Genomic DNA, 23,133 nt, shown 5'->3' with positions numbered 1-23,133 from the left:
TGAAGATATTCTGTTAAAATATGGCCTAATGAAAAATTTCTGCTGACATAAGCTGAATGACAAAGTAATTATTATTATTATTATTATTATTATTATTATTATTATTATTATTATTATTATTATTATTATTATTTTGAGAGGTATAGGTAAAATTTATTACTGACACACCAGAAGTCCCAATTGTTGATGTGTCAGGGTCTCTCAGCACTCGGGAGGCATAGGACCGACAAAGTAAATTCTTAAAAATAATCCAGAACATTCAAACATATAAAAAAAATATGATGAGACTTTGGCTTATGCCTTTAAGAAGCAAAGTGAAAATATTGATGTTTACTTTAGGCAAAAATAATTATTTCTACTATAGATCTAAATAAAAGAAAGGAGTTAGGTTGTAACTTTTGCTCAGAGTCTCTCTTTTCACTCTTCTAGTGCTCATTTTACAAAATGCTCTTAAGGTTTCCTGCTGCCTCAGAGAAATTAAAATAAAGTATCCCGTAGATGTGTTCAAATCTCTAATCTCTAATGCTTTAGAGTCTTGATTGATGAAGTAGCTCCTGTAACTTGAACATCCGAGCAAAATGCTTGCCAGATGAATCCCAAGTGTGTGTACTGAGAAAGACTTGGAAAGAAAATTTAATTTGCCCGTAGAGTACTGAAGACTCCTTGTACTAAAGTTTGTGATCTTTCGATGAGCACATCTCTTTCTCAACTTCCTAGTCAAATAGAGTCACCGACTCGCTCATAGCATGTAAAGTGTAGTCCACTCCATCTTTATCCCTCCCAACTAGGAAAGCCTCTGTCTTTCCTTACAGAGTCCTAAACCTAATCTCACCTCTTACTGGTGACCACTGTATGTTTCCCACAATGGGCTACTATTGTTAAGTGTCTCTTGTTTCATGTGTGGCATTCAGGGTTTCACTTTGTTGCCTGTGTTGTGTGTGGGATTCTCCTCTATGTCCCTCACATTGTCCACTCCACAAACATGGTTGAATGAGAAAAGGAATGACACAGTCCACAGAAAGCCAAAGCCTGCCCTTCAGTCCCACTCCAGGGAGACCAGGATGCTCTAGCCTCTAATTGCACGTTCCTTATTTTGGTGAATACAACAAAAGCTAATGCTTGCCAATTTTTTTTTATTGAGTGTGCTAGCTGCATATTTACATCACAGGATGTTCAGTGCTTGTGAAAGTTAATCAGCACCAAAGATGGAGCTTCTAGATGCTGTTTGAAATTCATCTTATAAATCAGTACTAGCATCCACTTGTCACTCTGTACTGCGAAAGACCTACCTTGCTGAACTTTCTAAAAGTGGTTCAGTCCTCTTCAAAGAAAATTATTTTAATTTTCAGAATAATTCATCAGGATTTATAAAGCTAACATTATACTAAGGTCATTAGAACAAAGGACACAGGCATAGACTCAATTTTTTTTAATCCCTGTGAAGTATTCTCAGAGCATAACTAAGTTACATGATTTGTGTTGTCATAAGAACTTGGCAATGTATTTATATAACATTTGAGGTTTTGTTCGTGTGACTAAAAATAGTACTCTTTGAAGATGCAAAATGGAATTCTATTGAGCAACGTTTGTAAGATTGTCTTAAACGGGGCTGGAGAGATGGCTCAGTGGTTAAGAGCACCGCCTGCTCTTCCAGGGGTCCTGAGTTCAATTCCCAGCAACCACATGGTGGCTCACAACCATCTATACTGAGACCTGATGCCCTCTTCTGGCTTGCAAATGTTCATGCAGACAGGACACTATATACATAATAATAAATAAAATCTTTAAAAAAAAAAAGATTGTCTTAAACACACACACACACACACACACACACACACACACACACAGACTCATTTCATTTGAGGAAGATGAAGTTCACGAAGGTGGCCCTCTCCCAATAAGATTTCAAGGCACGTTTCATCATCTATTTTCTCTCTTATTTTGAAAGTCAGGCACTGAGTGAGTCACCTTGGAGAAATGGAAGCAATTTATTAATTTGTCATTTGCCGGGGATGAAATTGTCTGGAAGAATAAAAGGAAGTATACCAGACATGCTTTCCCTTTCTTTAAAGCTGGTGATGTCTTTGACCACATTAGGGTCCCGTTGGTTGGTTGGTTGGTTGGGGAGGAGCAGGTGTGAGCTTCCAGAGTGTCTTTACTCGGGTCTCAGTGGGGCTTCCCTCCCGTGCCTCTGCAGGAGACAGCTCATCTGCTTAATCCTTATGTTTTAGGCAACCTTTCTTATTATGCAGACAGGGCTCTAAGGCTCAGCTGGATTTTGACTCTGGGAATGAATTGATGGGGCTCTTTGATCTTAGCTGTGTATCGCATCTGTTTCATCTTTCTTCCTAATGCAGTCTTCCAAACTCCAATTCTAGCTGGCATTCCTTGAGTAAATCCATAATTGTAAAGCAAAAACAAACAAACAAACATTGCCACTTAAAACTCAGACAAAAGCCCCGTTTCCCCCTTTGTGTCATGATGAGTTTTCTTTGAAAAAAAAAAAAGGCAATGTAATTCACTACTCTGGACAAGACTACCAGATTTGAGAGTATTTAGGTACCAACTGGTAGGTATGTATTGGACGGAGTAAGGTCCCACGCAAAGAAATCACAATCATCAGTCTTTGCAATTTTGTAAGTTGGTATAATAGCATTAAAGCTTATTAATCGACCACATTGTAGGGGAAAAAAGCAAAGCCTACTTCAAGATTTTACCCCAAAAATATGAAGATCAAAGGATACTTCCCCCTTTTTTATTTTTATTTTTAATTTTAAAAAATTTTTTACTCCCCCTTTTTATGAGAATGAGGAAACCTGGGGTACACAGAAGATCATTTGAATCAGAACAAATGATCCAAAGAAATCTCAGTTTCAGGATAGGATGTTAAAAGCTCATTGTTTTCCAAGTTAGATCTTTAAAGTGAAATGTGTATGTTCTGGTATGAAGTGGGAGTAGAGACATATTGAGGAATGTTGAGAAATAATATAGGTTTTTGGGTTTTGTTTTGTTTTGTTTTGGTCATGTCCCTGAAAACACAGATGATGACTAGCAGATCTCTAAGTTGTCAACTTTTATGTGAATTAACTTTGATATTAATCTAGCCTTTTAGAGACTTGTATTATTTTTACTTTTAATCCTTGTGGAGCCTCATTTTTCTTTAAGTATTCCATGATCTTGTGACGATAATGTCATGTTGAAGCTGTCAGAATAATTCCAGCTGAGCAAAGAATTGATGTCTCCTAAAAGCCAGAGGCCTTTGAGCGTTATGCAAATGTCTCCCAGAGAGGAAGATGGTGATGTGGCTGGCCACTCTGTCTGCTCTGTTTAACCGCAGAATTTATCCCAACATATGGGAATGAAACCTACTAATAACTCTTAGTGGATATACATCTTCCTTAGAAACACTAGACGATAAAACAAAACTCATAAAGAATTTGATTCGTGCCCATGATTACACTACTGTCTTTATAGCTCTCTCAGCTGTGGTCTACCCTCAAGCTCCTGTGAAATTGCCAAGTCTGAATGCAGATTTGCAAGGCTATTTTCAGTTCTCTTATGGAGTCTTAGGATAACTCTGCAGGAAGGAGATGTGAAAGGTCACCCAATCTTTCTGTAGGCACAACTGCTCAGAGACGCACCGAAGACAGCCTCCCTCTTGTCTCTACTGGGTCCGTCTTGCTGCCCACCGAGACACAGTTTTATTTATTCAGCCAATTAATGCTTCACCTGGAGAGGAAAGATCTGTGCCCTGGTCAAGCACAGACCTGTGATTTCAGTGTTTTGCTCAGTTTCCTACACCTTTTCTTGCTTGGTTTCATAACTCACACACCTGATTTCTATACTTTTCGAATGGTGAGAAGACATGTCCATATCCTAGCTGATAAAGATTCCCAGCTGTTTGAACATCTTAAAGGCTTACTTTTGGCCTCCCCCACGTGAAATTGGTCAAGACAGATTAAGTCACTGGGGATTGTGTGTGTGTGTGTGTGTGTGTGTGTGTGTGTGTGTGTGTGTGTGGTGCTTTCTTGTATATATGGTCTTGAGAGCATGTTGGAATAAGGGCCGTTCAGACTATTGATGTAACACTTAGGTAAATAGAACTTCCTACCTTAGAATTTGTATTAAAAAATGATAAAGTGTTCTATGTAGGCCCATGTGCTTACTCAAGTCTGACCTACTTCATGCCTCGTTTGCTTTCTTATTAGTTCCTAGTAGTAACTGAGCAGTGAAAATCGCCTTTATTACTCTAAGCCTCCCAATGTTTGCATTTATCTCCAGGAAAAGGTGCTAGGGAAAACATATTTATCAAATTTGTTGATGAAGAGATGGTCTCTCCTGAAGGATGGCACCAGGGTGCCCTTGTACAGACGCCCTTCGGTCCTGTTGCTGTCACATTGTAGTGTCACTCTTTGGACCTCTTTTGTAGTGATTAACTTTCAGAGGAACAGGTTCAGGTCCCAGAGTTGGCCAAGTGCTTGTCATTTTTAAGATCACAAATATGAATAACCAGTTAAAATGTCATGGTGAGTCTGGGAAGATGACTCACATGGTAAAGTACCCACGACACATCCATGAGGGCTGGAAATCAGGTCCCAGCACCCACGCACATGTCTGGTGGACGTGAAGCCCTGCCTGTATTCCCAGTGGGCAGAGTTCATATTCCAGCACTCCTTCTGATGGTGCCAGTATTTCCAGTGCTCAGAAGGCAGGGATAAGGAAATCCTCAAAGCAAACTAGCTGAATAGAGTAGCTGGTATGGTGAGCTCCGAACTCAAATGATAGATCTTGCCTTAATATACAAGCTCAAGAAACCAAGCAAGGTCCCTGAACTCAATCTGTCCTCTATATACATGCAATACCTGCCCCCTCATGAACACACACACACACACACACACACACACACACACACACAGACAAACACACACACAGACACAGACACATATGGAAACAGAAGTCCTGAACTCCACTAAATAATTTAAAGTAAGTAATAAAAAGGTTATACATATCAGACAGCACTGTTTATATGAAGCAAAGTATTGCTTCATGGGTATAATTTTCTACAAATATATTTTGAGTCTATGTTACTCTTGTTAGTATTATAAATGCTCTCTTATGGATTTCAGCAGGGGAAATCCTGAAAAGGGAACAAAATCAAAATCAAACTATATGCCCTCTTGCAAGATTTTACCCTAATGCTAGACTTTTAAATTTAGAGTATTATTTCAACCATTCTCTTTTTCAAACAATTATTCTCCAGCAAATCAAGGGAATTAGCTCTTGGCAAAAATAAATAATCATGGAAGCTTGGCAACTGCTTCTAGAATTATCACAAGCTATGCCACATCTACTTATAATGGTTTTACTGATTAAGCCACTTAGGTTTATGCAGCTACATAAAGAAAAGGCATGAATATTTAGCTGCATAAAAGAAGCATAGAGATCATGGTGAAAGGATTGTGTTAATACCTTGTTTTGTTATTGGGCCAAACATGATGAATATAAACTGTAACTCCATACCTGTGTTACAAGAAGAAAGTAGATCCAGGTTAAAAGAAATTGTGTCTTTACTGGTTAAAAAAAAAAAAAAAAAAAAAAAAAAAAAGCTTTGAAGATGTGACCCTTCTTTTCATTAGGAGTTATATAACCATTTACTTTTCTTTCCTTTGCACTGAATCTCAGGACTGAAAATGGCTGTGTTTTGCTCAGCAAAGTAAGTGGGAAAGGAGAAAAATAATATTCTTTGGCCTTGTATGAGTTTATCCTTTAACATTCACGTGTTGGTTACCTACCAGGCATGCCGCTCTTACCCACCGTAGTGTCCATGGTAGAATATAGCTTTGATACCCATGGCCCCCAAGAATATCTGTTGCCACCCAAGAGCTTGGCAGGAACGTAGAACGTAAAGCTCCATCTAGATCTACTGAGTCAAAAATCCACTCCTTACCAATAGTCACAGTATTTTCCGTCATCACTTAAATTTGAGCAGAACGGGTAAATGGTATGTGCACCACCAGTGTTCCTATGGAACTGTATCCATCTCTTGGGTGGAGTTTTTCTCTGAATGAAAAACTGAAAGCCGTAGCGGTTTTTCATACTCTACCACTGGCACGAATACCTACTGATATTTAGAATGAATTGGGAGGATGATGGCAATGTTGCTGCTACTGCTGCCGCGACAACCCATTAGTTATCAAGTACCCTCAGGTATTGACCACATCACCTCGACTGTGAACTAATGCGTTTAGCAACAGCCTTTCTCCTTTAAGCCCTGTAGATATTTTGCGATGAGACAATTGAAGCAATGGGCTACCCAAGGCCGTAGCTTCTTACCAATCTGGGTCTTCCAATGGTTAGCACCAGCTATGCCCAAGGCAGTTGAATTGGTAGTTGTACCTTTAAAAATTAAGAAACACATTTTTTTTTCCTTTGAATGGTGGAAAATGTGATCCTTGATGTGTTCTTAGGTGAGTACCAGGGGACCTTGAGATGATATTTGCAATGAGCGTTACATTGTCAGATTTGCATGTTTGGGAAACCAAGGGAAGCCTTGGGTTTTAAGTGCATGCCAAGTTTTGAAGTTACCCTTTCACGCTTTATCGCGTACCGAGAACATGTGTTATGTGTCATTTGTCTCACCAGAAGCCCTAAGCTCTTTATTCTTCTGGCATCTAGATGTTCTGATGTCTCTCTCTCTCTGACAGCAAACATTTGTATGTTTGTACACAGGAAGAGAGCTCCTTACTTGGTATGATTCTAGAATTGGATAGAATATGGGAATATAGTTTGAATCCCTCACTCTGAATTAAATCTTGTCTAAGAAAGGCATTCTTGGAGAGAGGACATGATGCAGGCATGTAAACATTTTGACATTTAGTAGATGAAGGAAGCCAACCCATGCAACAAGTGGCATTGACAATAGTGTTGAAATGCGGGTTGGAAACAAGAGGCAGTGAGGTGGTTGTGGCACAAGTGGACATAAAATGCTCTGTGCCCTGCTCTTCACTCAGGCACTCTTCATTGCAAACTGTGAATACCATTCATAGTTATGGGAATGGAAATTTCTAGAACAATTTATATAGAAATTGAAATGAACTACCTATTCAAGCAAGAACAATGGCCTTTCTTTACAATTTTTTACATGTTAATATTTTTAAAACCACACATATGTGTGTATGCAGCTATAATCTATCACAAAATGTATATGTATGTATCTCTATCTATATCTTCTATCTATATCTGAAATGTGTACATCTGGGAAGTATATACACACTATGAAAAGTAATTCTTGGGCCTGGAGAGTTGGCTCAGTGGTTAAGAGCACCGTCTGCTCTTCCAGAGGACCCGGATTCGATTCCTAGCACCCACATGGCAGCTCACAACTGTCTGTAACTCCAAGATCTGACACCCTCACACCAACGCACATAAATTTAAGATTAAATAAAAAAATATTTAAAAAAAAAAAAAAAAGAAAAGAAAAGTAATTCTTTCTATTCCAAGACTTTCCCTTTTCAGGCATCCATCATAAACAATTCCTGGCATAATTTTTACAGATCATCTCCTAATATATAAATTAAATATTTATGAATCACTCTCCATTTAAAGATACTCTCCTGGGACCCTTTGGGGTCTACACAGGCCCCAAATAGTCTTATACAATAGTCTTATACAATAAAACGGCACACTACATGCATGGCTCTGTGCCATTCTTTGCCTTAAAATGCATCATATAAAGAGCCTCATCTCAGAATGTCTTAATTTATTTTAGTAACCTACATCTAGGCTCTTCCCATGTATCACCAACCACATGTGAACATATGTAGATTGAGCTCATGTGTTACATCTACACCTGCCATATATATCCACTGTGTCTGCATATTCCCAGGTTTTCACTTTAAAGGTCCTTATTTGTTTTGACTGAAATGAGTTAAACACCAGCAAATTACTAACCAATTAGCCTGGAAGGCAGAGCAATAATAATTGGCTACATCATTTACTATGTGGTACTTTGTAATTACACCTTTCATTCTTATTCCTCATTGAATTAGATATTATCACTTGTGTTATTGTTGGTATTAATCAATGGAGAAAGACAGCCTCTGAGTCGATTCATGAAGCTTAACCCTGGGTCCTTTGCAGTTCTTAAAATACAGAGTCGATTCCCAGTGATTCTGTAGGTGCTGGGTTAGTGATGGGACATCTATTGGATACCAACTGTATGCTAAGCAGCTGGCATGTGCAACCTTTGTCATAGTATTACAGTATGTGGTTGTTGACTAAGTCCTAATGAGGTTTAACGTTCCCAAAGTCTCAGAGGTGATAAGTTAAGATCTAAGAATGGCAAGAAGACAGGACCTCAGACCCCGGAGGGGGGAATTCCAGGCATTTACTTATATGCTTAATGTTCTGGAAGGCAACATATGTGTGTGTGTTTTCACTGAACTTCAGTCAAAGGCAATATATATGTGTATGTGTATATATACATATATATGGTGTGTGTGTGTGTGTGTGTGTGTGTGTGTGAGAGAGAGAGAGAGAGAGAGAGAGAGAGAGAGAGAGAGAGAGAGAGAGAGAGAGAGAGAATTAAGCATATAAAAGCCATCAGAGAGCTAAATAGAAAGAGCTGTCCCAGGAGCCAATGGGAGAGGATTCAGGGCATCCCAGCAAGAACATATACAGTAGAGTCACCCTTAGTGGCCTGTGTAGACCCCAAAGGGTCCCAGGAGAGTATCTTTAAATGGAGAGTGATTCATTCTCACTGACTGCTTCAACCTCTAGAAGAATCCCACATCCCTGTGTCGTGTTTATGTAACAACAACAGCCCATCGTGATGAGAGATACCAGATGGCTCTGTTCTGAGTTGGACTTTGTGGTCATGGGGAACAGAGATCAGCAAGTGTCAAATGAGGTGATATGAATGCCAAGCAGAACAGGAACACGTGGCTTCTCTAGGACATTCTCCATGTCATGTCATGTCCATGGTATAACTGCCATGTTTCCTCTATGTCATGTCCGTGGTGTAATGACCATGTTTCCTCTATGTCATGTCTGTGGTGTAACTGTCATGTTTCCTCTATGTCGTGTCCGTGGTGTAACAGCCATGTTTCCTCTGTCGTCTCCGTGGTGTAACAGCCATGTTTTCTCTATGTCATGTCCGTGGTGTAACTGTCATGTTTCCTCTATGTTATGTCCGTGGTGTAACAGCCATGTTTTCTCTATGTCGCGTCTGTGGTGTAACAGCCATGTTTCCTCTATGTCGTGTCCGTGGCGAAGGCAGCCATGGTGAATTCAACCTTTTACAGCCTTCTTAATGGGATCTGTGCCCTTGATAACTTGTCTAGGATGCTATAATTTGTCCATGAAATTTTGTATATTTTGGAGCTGTTATTAGTATTTTTACTGTAGAACATTTTTTGTTTCGTTTTGCAAGTTTTGCAATCTCGGTTATATCTGCGCATGGTGTTTCGGATTGAAAATGCCACATTTTCCTTGTTTTAAAATACCTCACTTAGCTTCATAGGGATTGAGAGAAAACTCAAAATCACGTAAGAATGATTTATATGGTGATTATAAGAGTAATAATAAGCCACAGAATGAAAATTGGAACACGTGCAATAGATTTTACACACACTATCTGCTTGAACACCAAAGTCCTACCATAGAGTCAAGCTGATTGCCGGGCCATTGAGGATGAGCGGTTGCCGTGGTGAGAGGCAGTCCTTCCTCACGCTCTGTAACATGCTTGGTGCTCCGCATCTGCCAGTCTTGTGCCTGCGAATTCAACTACTCACGGGTTGGGATATTCAGAGACAGAGCAGTGCTGTCAGAATTAGAAACCAGAAAATATTTCATAGGGCACCTGCAGTGTATTAATTATCTTGAGTATAATTCAGAGTCTGGAGTAGAGGGTTGTATGGGATATACGTAAACATGGACGTGACCAGTGTGGCTCTTGACGAGCCCTCTCCCCTGCACCATGACTGATGAGGAGTGGCTGAGGGAGGCTCTGGTTCCCGATAGGCATTGTTCCTTCTAGAAAATCAGTTTTCATCCTAAAAAGTCAATTTCCTCAGTCTTCCTCATAGACACATCATGACTCCTCATGAGCAAATGCCAACATTCATTTGTTAATTTCTTTCTTTGGGGACATATAATTCATTCCATTTCTTATAGGTCCTACAGCAGTGAAAAATATTTGCGTGTAGCATTTTTTATTCTCTTTAAATTTTCTAAGAGGGAAAAGATCACGTTCTCAGGCTGAGTTAAGGTCTTTTAGACAAATTGTGACTTCCTGAGTTCAAATCATTTCACGGGAGAATTGTTGAAACACTTGGCTTTGTTTTTGAAAGTGGCTATTTTAACTCCCCCCCCCTTTTTTTTGAATTATCTCTTCATCATTTAAAAAAATCTTCAAATACATTTTAAAAACATCTTTAAATAAATATAAATTTAAAAATAAATTAATGCATGTTCATCAGTACAGGGCCTGAAGAGTGAACTTCTTCTGCATTATTAAGGTGGTGCGCATAGGCTAAGTAGCCACTCTGTATCAGCGTATGTGATTGGAGTATATACTACGTGTTAGGACCTCAAGGAGCTGTCAGGGCTGTATTAGGCGACAGGATAGTGGGAGCCCACTTCCAAACGAAGCATTGTGGAAGTGGCTCTCAAAGCTTCTCGCCTTGAAACTGAGCCTCAACAAACCCTCAACCTCTGGCAGCTCCGACATCTTTGTTCTTTTGCCTCTTACGATTCATTTCTTTTAAAATGACAGCCTCAAGAGATCAAGGCTAAAGATTATAGTACTCTCAAGAAGAAACCTAGATCAACATAGGCATGAATATATAAATACATTTCAATTTTTTCCCGAGTCCTTACTATCTAATTCTGATGGGATTTTAGAATTCCCCCCTCCCCCTCCCCCCAACCCCAAATGGATATATCCTCCTTTTCCCATCGGATACTTTAAGTTATATTAAAAATATTTGATCTTATTGTCTTAGGCTTGTAGACTAAATAAACCAAATGTAGAGACGTTGAATCTTGTCATGGTGATGTCCTCATGAGCAAAGAGAACGGACTGAGATGACTTCATGTCAGAACATAGCTTCCACGGGGTTGGTCTCAGGCTACCCAGCTATGAAGCCAGATCCCCCCTACAACTCTGCTCTTAGACACGTTCCAAAGGCAGAATAGGGTAGGAAAGGAGAACAGAAGGGCATCTGAAAAGGGAAACTCTGATGGGTGCTTTTTAATCCAGCTATATGTGTATCATCCTGTAGTCTTAGCACCGGGGCTGAGGAGGGTCCCTCCCTCTGTTAAAACTTTGCACCCAGCTTGTTGTCTGAACTCAAAACCCTCAGAACTACATGTCCGAGATCTGAACATGTTCTTGGTCTCAAATCAATCTTGTCAGTCCTCGGAAAGCAATGCAAGATAATAAGTCGTGTTCACCTGATTGCTTTCCTGCGCTGAGACAGCTAGTGAAGCGTGTCTCCCTGATAACCAGGGAGTTTCAGATCTGAGGCAGGGATAAAGGGGAGCTCGGGAGCTCGCTGAATCTAAATTTGACAGCCGGCAGCTGAGGGAAGGGTCAGCAGGGATACAGACTGTGAGAAGGGAACAAAATTTATCTGCCCCGGTTGCAATGATTAGATGTCTCTTTGTCTGGCTTCCTTACAGCGGGGTGACTGATTGTCCCTGCCAGCCGGCTAATATCATAATTAACAAAGTTGCTACCACATCTGCAAAGTTTAATCGAAAAATTTACCAGTGGTGTGATGGCACTGTCACCAAGATCACAAGGGACTCGGAGTTGGACTTCTGCTCCAGGTGGAACGGCAAGGCTCTGTAGCTGAGATGAGGAATTGTGAACTTGGTCAGCCAAAGGTATGTTTCCTTTATACTTCTACATCCAGGGCTGTCTTATTAAGATTTTGTTATATGGTAGGTCAGTGGGCTTCTTCCTGTTTCATGGCTGATTTATTAAAAGATCCATATGGTTTTTTTTTTGATCATTTATATGACGTTCTCTAAAAGCTTCAGGATTTTATATTTCAAAAATGTGAAAATTCAACTATAATTAATTAGCTTTTGATACCGAGGATGGGTTATAGAATGATATTTTGCCTTTGCTATCTAACTAAAAAAATTTTTTTATCATTTTCAATGTAACTATTTTGTAACAGTTATCAATCAAATATTTACACCGTGGTACACTGTAGGTTTTTGCTTAGCCATATAAAAGCCATTGTTTTACCTTCTTTTATGTGTCAACCCAGTTAGAAAAGGGGCAGAAGGGCAAGCGCTGCCCCAGAGTGTGGGGAGTCTATCCTAGTTTGATGAAGGAGAGGGGGTGGGCTTTGTGCTTCACACAGCACACATGAAGTGAGTGGTCCCACTCCCCCCCCTCCCCCCGCGGCTCTCGGAACAGTCCCTGACACACTGGGCTAACTCTCCACCATCAGTCAAGTCCTTGATTGTCCTACCTGCAATTTTTTTTCCCCCACCGTGATTTTCTTGGCTTGATTGAATATTCAAGCTCTGGGGATGTTTCTCGAACTATAGCCTTCACATATTGTTAATTAATGAGTTTGAGTATTGATGAAGAGAGCCATGTGCCTTTGTGGATCTGCCTGCACGCGTTATCTGAGTAGGAAGACGGAGGAGGGAAGGGTCTCAAGGCTGTGCAAACGGCAAGTTTGAGTTATTTATGCTGTGTCACACACACCACCACCATAACGTCCCGGTGACTGCTATGCAATAGAGTGTGGGGGATGTACATTAAGGCTCCTTTTACTTAACCTTAATCCAGGCCATTTTATCATGATGAGAACCAATACTCTGACTTTTGCCTATCACAGTTGTCTTTTGTCTGAATAGCATTTTTTAAGCCTACCACACTTTTTAAAAACGGATACGCAGCACATGTGTTTTAAACGTGCCCATTTCAACTTTCTCATGATTTGATCCCTAGCCTTAAAAGGCATTATGCTCTCAGTACACGGCTTTGAAACTGTGATAATAAAATATCACATTACCAGAATAGGGAATGAATCACCCCACAGAATTATGAGTTTTGAGATATTTAAGTGTGCAGATAACTTTAAGCACTGTTTACCAAAATGGTGATGTAAGTTGATTTACGCTTTCTCAAGTCTTCACTAAAGCTTAATGAATCTGATCCGAAAACCTGAAAGTGAAGATTTTGACTGTTTTGTTATGTTCTGAGGATTGTTTTCACAGTATAATGTATCATAGCAGAGATCCTTTTATTCTTTAAATACGAATCCTCTTCCCTTGGATTTGCCACACAACAGACAAGACACTCGCTATATGTTTCAACACACAGTTAGGTACTGAGCTAAGTGAATTTAAGAATTCTGTTTTTCTTCAAATATGGTTCACACGTACTTCCTCCGAATCCATAGTGTGCTTCCTAATAAACTTCATCAGCAGAACCTAACAGATGATTAGCACAGTCCGAGACAATAAAGTGGAAAATTAAGTCCCCACGACCACACTGTTTTATGTGTGTGCTGTTTTTAATGGAAGCATTACTTTGTGTACTTGAGATTTGATAGCCTAACAAGAGCTCTAAGGAGTGGCAAATGTATCTAAAAGTTTAGAAAGGGGTAGAGAAGTCATTCTCAGCTGATAGCCTTGTTTGGCGGTTGTTTAAAAAAATGTGATTTTCTCTTAATATGTAGAAAAGAACTTTGGTCAGAGTTCCAAAAGAATTTAATATATTTTCATTGAATATGGTAATGTAAAGAGAATATTAGATTAGTGAGACAAAGTGAATAAAATGTGTTCTTTCGCATGGAAATAGGAGTATAATAAATGTCCTGCAGGTGATTGGGCCCATAGCAATTTTACTGAAGATTAAAGTTTGACTGACCTTTGGTAGGGTGATTAACCTTTCTGAAATTAAAAGCTGCATCTGAATTAGTCTGTCTAATTTAAATGCAAACATCAAGCAGGCCCCGAGTCATTAAAATAATAATAACAATAAAACCCTTGTATTTTAATTTTCTTTTTTTTTGCATATCTCAATGATATGCTGCCTGGAAAGTGCCAGAGCCCTGGCAAGAGCATTGCTCAAGCAGAAAAATCTAGAAATAATGAATACATAATGGGGGAGCCACGGAGGGAAGGTCCCAAGTACTAGCTATCTGCTGCATAACCTAAAAGTTTCTATCACACCCAAGGCATGGAGCATGAAGGCCAGCTCTCTCCAGCTGAAAATAAATGCTCTCCATAGAGCCAGATCTTGGCCCTAAGCCCAAAGCAGCAACGAACCCTGCACAAACAGTGGTTCTTTAAAGCTTATGCCTTAACCCGCAACTTCTGATTAAGCAGTCCTGAAAGTTGGGTTCTGATGCCTGGAATTTTGTGCCCTGTGATCTCCTATAGACTATGGCTGTAGTCAGTATTTTTACTGGGTCGAAAAGCATTACAGGCCAGGTAAACACCATCTCTTTGGAATTCCATGAAATGATTTTGTTTCATTTCCCTTTGGTAAGTTTTCTGGAAGCCTCTGTGGAAAAGTTTGCATAGCCACAGTGCTTCAAAAACGATTTTGCTTCCCCAGACCATGCTTTCTTATTACTAAGTCAGTGGATCTCTTTAGTGTTGGGTCCTTCCTCGCAGTGAATGTATCCCCCTTTTATGTGTCTGTGAACTATTAAAATGGTAATAAAGTTTTCCTTCGTACAGTATGCATTTCATTTCTCTCTCTTTTCATCAAAGAATCCACTCTGAATGTGTAAAGGTAGAAAAAAATCCAAGGCATTATAGTATAAAATTAAGAAGCCCGAGGTGTTATCATTTATATTTGCACATGCTTTTCATGTGTGCACTTAACATCCTTCTTCTCAAAGACAGGCGTCCACAGTAGGCCTGGGAAGGAAATCACAGAAGAAACTGAGACAAATCAACTGGCAGAATGACCCTGGTCTCCTGCTTCCAGAGACTTATAGAGCCTCAAGGCATAGATTAACAATATGTTTAACTAGAGTCTGTTTGCTGTGAGGATAATTTCCTATTTTTAATCATGGGGACAAAGACTGACCATAAATTATAGACAAATGTGTTGTCCTTTACTCTCTGATAAGATGCAGAATATCTGCCTTAGCTTTGGCACACTGAACTGTCAAAGGTTTAAACTTTTATTCTTTCTATGCTAATGCTTGTTTGCTTATTAAAGGAATTCTTATTTTTTTAAAAAAAACCCTCTGATATTTAAGATCTACCCCCAATACACACTATTCCCTCTTCAGACATAAATGCAATATTCTCCTTTGACTTCTTATGAGAATGAACCAATATAGATTTATGTGAGACATTGTTGCAAGCATAATAGCATTCTGTGAGCACAAAATGCTAAGGGGCCAATGTAATGACACTGTCTTCCACTGTGCTAGCACTAATAACCAGGAGTCTTTTCTCGTGTAAGAAAATCAGAGCTGGGATGGTGAAATGTGCATTTTGTAATATAGAAGAATTAATTGGTAGAAAAGGAAATGGAAGGGAAAATAAGGTTGTACGTCGTTATGTCTCAAATCAACAAGTGTGCATGTGTGTGTGTGTGTGTGTGTGTGTGTGTGTGTGTGTGTGTGTGTGTGTGTGTGTTGCCTTTGTTTTCTGGCAATCAGTTCCTTTCTAATCTAACTCTTCCCTGACATTTTCCCTCTGTAGTTGTGAAATAATGTCTTGTGCCATTAAGGAGCCAAGATTAATCCATGTGATATTTGTATGGACTACATATTTGAGTTGGAGTCCTTCTGCTTAAAGACTCAGACATTTAAATAGCAGCCAGTGATGGTATTTAATCCATTGCTTATTGCTCCTTCCTGTGTATTGCGTCAGGAACATAAATTCACAGAAATCAGGAGTATGCCTTTCATGAGTAGTTTTATTTTACCAAACAAAAGAAAAACAGAAAGTTTTAGACCTAAGGGATTTCAGGATTTTCTTTCCATAGCTAAGATGCTGTCACCTACAACTTTTTCAAGATGTTATTCTCTTCAACAGACAGGAGAGTAAATGTATTGGCTGATAGCACTTAAATGAACTATTTTTTGTAATCTGTTTGATAGACTCTAAAAGAAGATAATACTCAAGAAATAACAAATACCCCGTATTAACTTTTCAGATTATAGAGTCATTAATTCCTTAATTCTAGTTTTCATATGATGTTGACCTAGTAGAGTCAGGTGGGTGTGGCCTATTTGACATAGTCTGTGCAATTTGTACTAAAATTACCACTGTTTAGTTTGTTGACAGGCAGTAGGCACTTAAAAATTTATCTGCAAGGGCTGGGAAGATAGCTCAGGGGGTACAGAGATTGTTCCACAGCTTGAAAACCTAGGCGTTACAATGTCTGAAAACCATTGAGATGACTGACACAGTGGCACAAATGTGTGTGAGTACCAGATCACTCCTATCTGGAGGATGGAGCAAGAGATGGGATGTGGCCAGTCTGGGGTCTACGAAAGTGAACGTGAGACACTGTCTCAAACAAAGTAGAATGGCTTCGTCTGACACCCAAGGCTATTCTCTGACTTCCAAACATATAGCTTGACACGCACATTGACACACAAACACATACAAACTTGAGCACATACAACATACGCACACATATAACACAGACACACACAGATGAAATGCTGTCTTTAGAATGCTCGCCTTTACTTCTCTTTCATTTAAAGCTCATAAGTAACTTTGTTTACCTAGGAAGTGTCTTGGCCACGCATTCTTTACACCACTTGGTGATTGCGTTCTGACAATCTGTTGATAAATGTGCCTTTCTATTTGATAGCTCCCATTACTGAAATTGTGTCCTAAGGACAGCATTTGTCATGTTTCTGTGTTGTAGGAAATTGTCTAGTTGTTTATGATAAATTTATCTAAAGGCGATGTGGGAGAAAAAGTACCATTTTGATAAACATTAAAAGAGCAAAAAAAAATGCACTGGAATCCTATAACATGAAGAAAAGATAGCATGCATCTTCGTGAGAGAGTGTTTTTTTGTTGTTGTTGTTTTGTTGTTGTTGTTGTTTTGTTTTTCTCACTCTCTAACTTATTATTAGGGGCAAAGAAAAAGAATTACTCTGAGTTAGACAAAGAGCAAATCTCTGTAAGATTAGACCATAAAGTTCCAAGCTTGGCATTGCACAGACACAATTTTACCTAGTGACTTGCCCACCTTTGAAAGTCGATTCTGTTGGTACATAAACTGTCGGAAGTTGGCCCAAAGAAGCATAAGAACTCCAAGCCTACCTTTGTATCCTCCCTCAGGGTTTTAGGAAGTTCCTAATCCGTGGCAGGAACTACGGAACTGTTAGTTAAATTAAATTGAAAGTTCCTGTACCTTTCAGATAAAGCTAAGGGGACTGGAGTCCGACTTCCTTAGAAAGGGCAGGTGTTCCGGAAGTGCACCGCAGTCTGAGGAAGAAAGGACTTTGAGAGAATAGTGGGAGGGACAGATGTGGGAGACGCTCGCTGGAGTATCGGTCTCACTGGTGGGTGGGTGGTTTTCAGTCACTTCTTAGCCACTTATTACTTACCAAAAATCCAACCAGTTTCTCTCAACAGATCAGAACAGTTCTTCAGAATTATCAGTTTGGTTTAAGTCTATAAAGAGGCAAGTCAAGATTAGAACGAACCGTATCAATTTTGAAAACAAATTCAAAAACCTTACTAAAGGGCATTGTGTAGATTTAGGAACTAACCCTGAAATAATATTGGCATGGAAGTTGAGGGGTGGGGGGTGCGATTGTGACTCAAGCTGTAAAAGAAAAGGACTCCTGGCAGAGAGATTTCAGTGTATGGTGGAATGAGTCACCAAGAGATCTGCCTGGACGTGTGAGGCAAGACAGATTAGCGGGTTTGAGCTCAGTCTTTGAGCCCCCACCCTCAAGTTGTGTGAATCCTTGTGGATTCATTAACCATTGCATCTTGCTTTATGGTGATTGTACTCTTAGGCAGATATGAATCAACCTCACTATATGGAAACATTGAGGAAAACATTTATGAAAAATATGATCCAATTTCTGAAAATACAGGCCAATTAAAGACAGAGATTTAATTTCAGAATTTTACTCTGTCTACAAGATGTATATATTAATGACGATTTTCTCCCCTCATCCATCATCTTCATAAACAAAATGAAATTTTTAAAAACTTATTGACATATTACTGAAGAATCTAGCTTTCCCCCCAAAATTACACATTTTTTTGCATAAATGTGCCTAATTACCTGAATTCAGTTTTGATTAGCAGTGTTAATTGATGCAGCTGTGGATGGGATCTGTTTACCTAAATTACCATGTGCAAACAGCAATATGTCTGGGAGTGAATACGCTAAAGTGAAAATACTAATTAGCTAAGACAGATTGTTATTCAAGTCACATTGTAGAGCTTTCTAATGAAAGCCTGGATATGTCAGGGTTTTATGGTATTCAGACAGAAATGTCTATATCACATATGATTGCTAAATTTAATTCATAAGAACAGATGGGATGTCAGCCAGGCCTCTTCTGCCTTATTCCTTTATTAACATGAATATTTTACTCAACTGGAGCTATATTCATATGTTTTTGCAAGAAACTCATTGTATGCTTTGACGGTGTGCCAACCCTGTACACAGAGCCTTGTCTTTCTCTTGACCAATATATTCACAGATTATATCCTCCTACTGTTCCAAAGAGGAAGGGAAATATACCATCTTGCAAGTTCAGTCACACCATTCAGTTCATTTAACTTTAGCACAGAAAAGCCTAGCTAAAAAGACTAGCTTACACCATTTTATTTGTGTCCTTTATCTTTGCATCCCAAATAACGAGAATTCAGTCTTAGGATTCTTAAAAAATTCTTGAGTGTCTCCTAGTCTACAAGGCGAGTGGTCCTTATCTGTCCATGGTCTCTGTCTTGAGTCCTTTTAAAGGGGCTAAGCAACAGTGGCTCTTTTCTGGTGTCTGGTTCAAAATGTTACAGCCTTTTTGTGTGTGACTTTGCTTCTCCTTATCCTTGTTTATTCTTGTCCTAAAACATGACCTTAAGGCATCCTTCCAAAGAAAACATTCATATTTTACCGTCTGCTACAGCTCTCAGCACTCATTAATGACACTGTACTTCTCAGGTATACGAAGATTATTGTACCAACCCTACATGTCACAGTGAAGAAACAATGGACCATCTTCCCTCTCCCAAGAGGCTAAATGACTGTGCCTAATGCATGATATCTTGTCCTCCCAAAGGCTGTGCAGATAAGGCCTCTTGACTCCACCTGAAGGGCTTAAGATTCCCTGTTAGATATTTTAAGATGCCGAGAGCAAAATGGGGATAATTTTCATGATGCAAATTTGAACATAATTATAGTTTGGCATATTTAATTTAGGTTTAAGTGAGAATTATAATTACCAAAAATTTAATTATTTCAATTATGCTAATTTCTATCCCCAAAGTTTTGTGTAATTTGGGTTCTCTAAGGCAGACTGAGACATAGCAAAATTATAATGGAGTTTAATGGGAAGAATAAAAAACATGAAACAATGACTCTGTTCTAGCTACAGTTTCGCTATCAAAATGTAAATGTAGTGCTGTGAAGCTCAGGAAAACATCACAGGCTTAAACAAAAAGCATGTAGGGTGTGGGGAAGACAATGTGTATTAAACGTTCCATTTTCTATATCAATACCAATGCTAGAATATAATTGTCGGGTTTTTTTTTTTTTTGGCTATTCACAATCTAGTTAATGCAGATAATTTCAGTAAGCTTTCAAATGAAATCCATATGTGTCATAGTGATAACCTTTCATTGCTGTATTTTTAGACTTCTCCTGCTTTTGACCGTTTCCTAACTACCATTCTCTCTAAAGGTGCCTGGTGTTTACCAATGGCTGAAAGCAACTTGCTGAATGTATGGCTGATCTGAGAGTTTTCAGTGCTACAGATTTAAAGTGTGTGTGTGTGTGTGTGTGTGTGTGTGTGTGTGTGTGTGTGTGTGTGTATGTGTGTGTGTACTCAGAAACACACTACACAAGCAAAGACTTCGGATGTTGTATCTGACTAACTCGTTCAATTATTTGGGAGGGATTTTTTTTTCTTTCTGTACTTCTGGGTTTGCTAAAGACACTGCTAGAAACCCCAGGACGATAGACAGGATGCAGCCTTAAGAAGGAGCACCCCCTAAACCCAGAGCTCCCCATTCTCTATAGAGCAGCACCTGGGCTGCTCCTTGTCCATGAGCCTCTCTGATATTTCAGTGAAAACTGTCCTTTTCTTCCTGTGTTTCCATGTGCAGGCACGAGCGTGTTTTGTGTTTGAGTCCCTGGCTGCACATGTAAGTGTTTCTGCAGGGGCACTTTTAACAAGGGAAAGGGGGTCACGGATGTCAAATGAGAGATGGGACTGTGGTGTCTTATCAGACATTCCAGTAAATTGTCTTGGGGCAAATCACTTAACCTTGGTGTGAAAAGCAGTTAATTTTAAGAATAAATATATCTATCTTTCTGACTTATTAAGGATTTATCACATGTGCCCACGGTTCAACTGATCTCCAAATGAGGTATATGAATCTTTTCTTTGAACTCTAATGGGCATGTGGGGGAGGCAGGTCTGACTGAGGCAAAGAGAGAAAGACTTAATCCTTTGAAGAAATTTTGATTTAGTTTGACTACTTCTCAGTATTGCTAATTTATTCTAAGATTAATTTGACTCTTACTGACTCACTTATTAGGGGCTCCCTTCCCAAAGGGTAGATTCAAGGCTCCCTGAGGGAAATCCTCTGCCTCAGTAAGCCTTTCTCACGCCCTTCATGCAGCTTTATTCCTAAGAGGCAGTAGGCACACAGTAGGTGCTCTAAGTGCACTTGGAGTGACTATTGGTTACCAGATTAAGAACCATGACCATTAATCCTATTGGTAACCCCTGAGTAACGATATTACAAGGTCTGTGTCCCTAGCCTAGGGAGCCAAGCGTTCTGGGGACATTGAAAAACTTCTCAAGCCTCCAGATCTTTGAAGAAGCTGGAAAGCCTTGATTAGTTTGTATTCTGGCCAAAGGAACGCTCCTATTTCCCAACAGATGTGAGTAATGTGAACTCAGATAAGCGTGGCTTTTGCTACCTTAGGTTAGTGCACATTTTAAATAAAGGGGGCTTGGACTGTGCTCAGGTAGCTTCAACTTGCAGTTTGCGAACAGTATAACCTTGGGGGTAATTTTTAAAAACTCTTCTGGGCCCTAGTTTACCCATATGCAAAACAGAGATAATATTAACTCTTTGCGCATTGGTCGCAGATGTTTGTATGATGTATGCTTTAACTTAGTATCATGAAGAAAATGGTAACTGTACCCACTAGGGAAAGTGCAGTAATTCTGTACTAGAAACCAACAGAGCTGAGGCTGGGGAAATGCTCAGTCGGAAAAGCTGTGAAATGAAAGCCTGAGGACCTGATTTTGGATCCTTAACACCCACGCAAACCAGGCACAGTGGCATAAGTCACTAATCCTAGGACCGGGGAGGCAGAGACAGGCAAACCCCGGAAGCTCGCTGGCCAGCAAGTCTAGCCAAACTGAGCTCAGTCTGGGTTCAGAGAGAGAGAGCTCGTCTTAAATAACAAGGTGGACAGTGACTTGGAAAGACACCCCAACATCATTCTCTGGCCTCTTACATGCATTTACATGTGTAAACATGAATGCACTCAAGCATGCACACACGCACACACACATGTGCACACACACACACACACACACACACACACACAGAGAGAGAGAGAGAGAGAGAGAGAGAGAGAGAGAGAGAGAGAGAAACAAAAGCAACTCACTAAATTACTTAAACTTCTATGGAGTAAACTTATATGCATGTCTTACGTCTGAAAGTCTATGTGTGCTTATTCAAATATGTATAACAAAGGATAAAATCAAATGCTTAGCCTTTTGAAAGTATGTGACACATGAGCTTCAGGATTCCTGCTTTTCTATTAATTTTTAACCACTAGCGTTTCATAGATCAAAAACCCATTCTGTACCTATTGCCCTATGTGATTTCACAGCAACAGGTCAGGACAAGTAGCCATTGCTTTCTCGCCTATAAATGGAGCATAGCAACTTACCTCAGGCCTCCTAGTGCAGGATGAAAGGGGAGAGGGGTGGGGAGAGATGGGGGAGGGGAGAGGGGAGAATTGAGGTAGAATACACTTGGTGTCTTTTCCCAGACTGTTTGGATATCAGCACACATGGCATGTGTATGGGGGCGTTCCCTGTAAACAAGCCCTGCATCTGAGGTCAGAGTCCAGGAGACAGAAAATTCACCAGACCTTGACAAGCAGAAAATTTAGCTCTCCTCCTCCAATACACATGTATCAAACTACCCTCACGTTATCTGCAGTTGTTAGACACGTAGTATCTGTATTATGATTAGGGCTTGAGTGGAAATGGGCTGGGTCAGAGTTGGAAAAGTTGAGACCAGGAACTGAGGTCTCCCTTAAGCCTGGGCAAATGTCCAGGCATCTCAACATGGGGAAGGAAATGTCTAAGAATGTCTTTTAAAATGAGCACATAGCTAGGCGTAGGAGCCATGCCTTTGGTCCTAGCAGGAGGATAGGGTTCAAGTGTTCATGGCAAAACCTGGGAGGGAGAGAGTGGAGAGGGATGCCTAAGCCCCCTTTATCTGTGAAGTGGTTTCAAAGGTACTGTAGAATCATGGGGGTGGGGGAGGGGGTAGGAGGCAGTGTGCCTCTAAGGATGCTAAACTAGCAGTCACCCAGCTGTGATTATTGACCTATCCTTCAAGGAGACGATGGGTAGAGCTGTAAGATCTGCCTCTTTTGATACTCAGGATCATCCATTCCTGCATCCGTTCAACAAGAATGTGTCGGCTAGTAGGCTACACATGTAAGCTTAGAAGACAGATGGCCCGGGTTCCTACCCGTGCTGCTGTCCTAACCAGGGGCCAGGGTAAATGATATGAATTTTTGGCTCGCTTGTCTGGAAATTTGAGTTGACAGTGATAAGATTGACATAGGGATTACGAACACGTGGAAGGAGCTTTCTACCACAAAGCACACACTTGGGGGGCGGGGATGGAAAAGTACTTGGAGGGCTTAAATAGTCACATATTACATTCACA

General features: G+C 39.9%; 1 long non-coding RNA gene across 7 annotated transcripts in view; it reads left to right on the top strand.

The window, feature by feature from the left end:
* The window catches only part of LOC311604725, a 93,089-nt gene that overhangs the window by 49,955 nt on the left and 20,001 nt on the right, over positions 1 to 23,133 (top strand). For 6 of the 7 annotated variants that reach the window (XR_014781624.1, XR_014781625.1, XR_014781626.1 and 3 more), the window contains one exon: positions 11,683 to 11,889. This is a non-coding gene — a long non-coding RNA (uncharacterized lncRNA). Of the gene's footprint in view, positions 1 to 5,682; positions 5,714 to 11,682; positions 11,890 to 23,133 lie in introns of all 7 variants that reach the window. The other variant, XR_014781628.1, reaches the window with a different exon arrangement.

Source organism: Acomys minous (assembly GCF_964271855.1).
Source record: "Acomys minous genome assembly, chromosome: 9".
Lineage (NCBI taxonomy): Eukaryota > Metazoa > Chordata > Mammalia > Rodentia > Muridae > Acomys > Acomys minous.
Note: the sequence above shows the minus strand (reverse complement) of the source record. Positions and strands in the feature narration are given on the sequence as shown.